Source organism: Rousettus aegyptiacus, unplaced genomic scaffold (genome assembly GCF_014176215.1).
Source record: "Rousettus aegyptiacus isolate mRouAeg1 unplaced genomic scaffold, mRouAeg1.p scaffold_m13_p_1, whole genome shotgun sequence".
In the NCBI taxonomy this organism is placed as follows: Eukaryota; Metazoa; Chordata; class Mammalia; order Chiroptera; family Pteropodidae; genus Rousettus; species Rousettus aegyptiacus.
In genome coordinates, this window is record NW_023416284.1 from 27,360,791 (window position 1) to 27,364,881 (window position 4,091).

Here is a 4,091-nt window from a genome sequence, read left to right on the forward strand (position 1 = left end):
CCACTTCACTGCTTTTCTTGCAGCTGCATCTTTTACTGCAGGAATTTCCTAAGTCAGGGAAGAGGCTTCTTCTGAGATTATCGCTCTTCCACCGGCCTTGACCTACTGTCGCTTCAGTGAGTCATAGCTCTCAAAGGGCCTTGTCTTCATTGTTGGACAGCTGTGGCTGAATTTCTCCTGATATAAGTCAGAGAACGTTTGAATAACACATTGTGTCACACCTAAAGGCACTCCCCTGACTAAAGGGATGTGGCAACTAAATGCCCTGCTTCCTCAGGGATTTTCTTTTGCTATAAAGAACATTATTAAGACAACTGGTAAAATCTGAATATAGTTCAATAGTATCATATCAATGTTAATTTTCAGGGTTTTAAATTTTTTTTTCAAGTTTTGATTGTACTGATGAGAATATATGTAAGAGAATGTCCTAGTTTTTAGAAAATACATATTAAATATTGAGGGATAGAGGAACCAAATGTCTGAAACTTATTTTCAAATGGTTCAAAATAATGGGTATCCACAGAGAGAAAATGATCAAGCAATTGTGGTAAAATGTTAACATTTGGAGAATTTGGGTGAAAGATATGTGGGAATTCTTTGTATGACAAGTCTGAATAAACCTGAAATTATGTCTGCTGGGTTCATCTCTTCTCCACTAACCATTCAGGGCATTTCCTTCAGCTCTCCTTTTTTTCTTAGGGAAGTATCTTCATTTCCATAGTATTAATTACCATCTACGTGATACTCTCGAATTTATCTCTCGAACCCAGGCTTCTTTTCTTAATGTCAGATTGCACATCCAGTTGCCTACCTTTTCATCTCTTCTCAAATGTCTCATAAATAGCTCAAACTTCCCATGCCCCAATCTGAATCCATGTTCTTATCTCTCCTCCACAAACTCGCTCCTCTTCCAGGGTCTCCTCACCTGAGTGCATAATGCCAACCGCTTGCTCGAACCAGAAAAGAAAAAAAAAAATCCAGTAGTAATTTTTGTCTGCTATCTTCCTCATTCCTCATGTCCAATTTTATTTGTTGTGGTGAAACTTGACTTTCAAACTTTTGATGATCTTTTTCCATTGAAAAAAAATTTTGTTCATTAACACGTTCTGAGAAATCTATGATCTTACAAAGGTTTGCAAGCAAGGGACAATACTTATAATATATAATCTTGGTTTTATATCCTGGTCTCAATAGTAACCCTTGCTTATTGCTTTTAACGACTGCTCTGTTTAAGTATTAACTACTGAAGCAGTGTGAATGCACATAGATAAAATATTTATCTCCATCACATTGTCATCGATCTTGATGAACATTAGCGAAGACATACTTTTTCTATCAAACAAAATGTTAACATAGCCTGTCATTTAAAAAATGCTTCATTATCTTTCTTGAAGCACTTACTTTGCCAAATATTCATTTTGTGTGACCTGTTGTTCTTGAGAGATGGCATATTTCATAGGGCCAACATGAATATAGGAACGCCTCACCTGCATGATATGTATCTATAGTGGGACCCACTGGAGATAGAGTAATTTGGTTCTAATCTTGGTCACCTGAGGACCTATGGCACAACACAGGTCTGTAGCTGTGTCATGATAAAATGTTATATAGTGGGAATGCAGAACAACAACTCAAAGTGAATTTTTGTTAAATAAAAGTTCATAGACAACATGATATAATTTATAACAGTGCATATGTACTTGCTAGTAGAAAACATTTAGCCGGGCCTTTCGGGGATGATCCCTCAGCTCCACACTGACAAATTCTGATTAAGATGCTTAGGAAAGATGTGAGTACCAGTATCTCCATAGAGCTCCTGGTTCTCTTCAACCTGTGTATATATTTTCAATCAAGTAAACTACATTTCAGAGATCTTCGGAATTGAGATTATGTCCTGCATCACTATATCATGTGTGAAAACGAAATACATTTTCATTGAAGAGTCAAAAAAATGAGGTCAACATGAAACATTTTTAGATTAACAAAAAAAAGAAAATCTGAGAATTTACCATAAACAAACCCTCACTGTAGAAAACACTAAATGATTTATCAGTAATATAAGCCCAGATAGAAGGTGTGAAAAGCAAGAAAGAATATGATGACTTTATAAAATAATAATAATTATGACTTGTGGGTTTAAGTTATATTTAAAATAAATAACAGTAATAATATATAAGTTAAGGGGAAGTAAATGGATTAAGAGATTTTAAAGACCTTGTATGTCCAAGATGCAGGTAAATGTCCTAAATAACCAGACTTCGAGAAGTTAGAAATGGATATTTGAATTTCTGGGGTAATCGTTGAAAGAATAGAAACAGTACATGACCTAGCAGAAGTGAGGAGAAAATGAAATGAGAAAAAATATATAATCAATCCAAAAGAAAGAAAGAGAGAAATAAAATATGCAGAACACATAGAAGGCACAAAATGAGATCATAAATTTCACCCCTCAAATATAGCATATAAATAAAATATAAATGGACTAAATGATTCTTTAAAAATTATAGAGATAAAAATATCTGATTATATTATTTTTATAAAAGATACATCCAAAATATAAGGATACAGATTGTTCGAAAGTAAAAGGTTGCAAGAAGAGACATCAAGTGTTTAGTCAGGGCTTAGTTGAGAAAACAGAAGCCTCTGCAGGCATTTTGAGTAAAGAGATTTATTTAATACAGGGAATTAGAAGCTTAAACAATTTTTGAAATGACTGGGTGATAAAGATCAGGGAGCAAAAAGTCAGCAGGCTGCTTTCACAGGAAATCTGCTTTCAGGAAAGTAACAGTAGGTGATTCTCAGAAAGATTAATGGCTGCTCCTTCTCATCCGGCTTACAAATCTTGTGCAGTTGCCCGTCACTGGCTGAATTTAATTGAGAATCATGAAAGGAAAGAGATACTGGGAACTGTAGTTCCCAGCTTCCCCTTTAAAGCAGAGGTAAATGCTGAAGCAGAGGTGTTTCGCTAATAACAAGTAATCCAGCCCTAAAGGAAAGAGGTTTAACTATGTTACTATGAGACCAAATGGTCAAAAGCATTACTAGAGATAAAGTGATTCTCTCTTTAGAATCACTTCATAATACAAAATAAAAAGATTTAATTCACTGGGAAAATATAATATTTGAATTTGTACTTGCCTAATAACACAGCCTCAAAATATATAAAGCAAAAATTAACAGAACTACATATTGGATGGATTTTATACGTCTCTTTCAGATATAAACCAAAAATGTAGCAAGGATATGCAAGATTTGGAAATCTGAACAAGTTGGACTTTATGGATATATACAGAACATTGTGCCCAATAACTCCATTCTTTTCTAACCTGTGCAGAACATTTCTAAATATTGACCACATCCTGGGCCATAAAGCAAATCCCAACCAATTTCTAAGAGTCTAAATTGCACATATTTTATGACCTCAATATACTTAAGTTAGAAATAAACAACAAAGTAGTAATTAGAGTCATCTTTTTTTAGAAATTAAGAATTATACCTCTGAATAACTCATGAGTCATACAAAATTAAGAAATATTTAGAAAAAATGACAAAATATTGCAGTTTAAAATATGTGGGATCAACTAAAGCAGTACTTAGAGAAAAATTTATAGCCTTATATGCGAGTGTTAGAAAAGCAGAAAGAGTCTACAGCCATGCTTCCCTGAACAAGCCCAGTCCCATCTGATCTTAGGAGCTAAGCAGGGTCGGGTCTGGTTAGTACTTGGATGGGAGACCAGCTAGGAAGACCAGGGGCTGTAGGTGTAAAAAATTAAAAAATAAGGGATTGTAAGCTTACAAGGTTCTTGCAATCTGTGAGGTCAACCAAGTGTTGCCTCACTTAAAAAAAAAAAATTGAGCACAGGACATAAACAGCCAATACACACACATATACACAATAGAAAATAAATATCCAATAAACCTATGGAAAATTTTTTTAAAAAGAAAAGAAAAGCAGAAAGACAGAAAATTAAATTACTAAGACATGTTGAAAAGTAGAAAAATATGGCCCATATTCAAGAGGAGAATCAATCAATAGAAATAATAAATTTAAACAATTTAATTTAAACAATAATTTTATAAATATACTCAAT

General features: G+C 33.8%; 1 pseudogene; it reads left to right on the forward strand.

Annotated features, from left to right (window-relative positions):
• The first annotated feature begins 3,643 nt into the window (after nt 1-3,643).
• LOC118605025 lies at nt 3,644-3,762 on the forward strand (annotated as a pseudogene).
• The last annotated feature ends 329 nt before the right edge of the window (nt 3,763-4,091 follow it).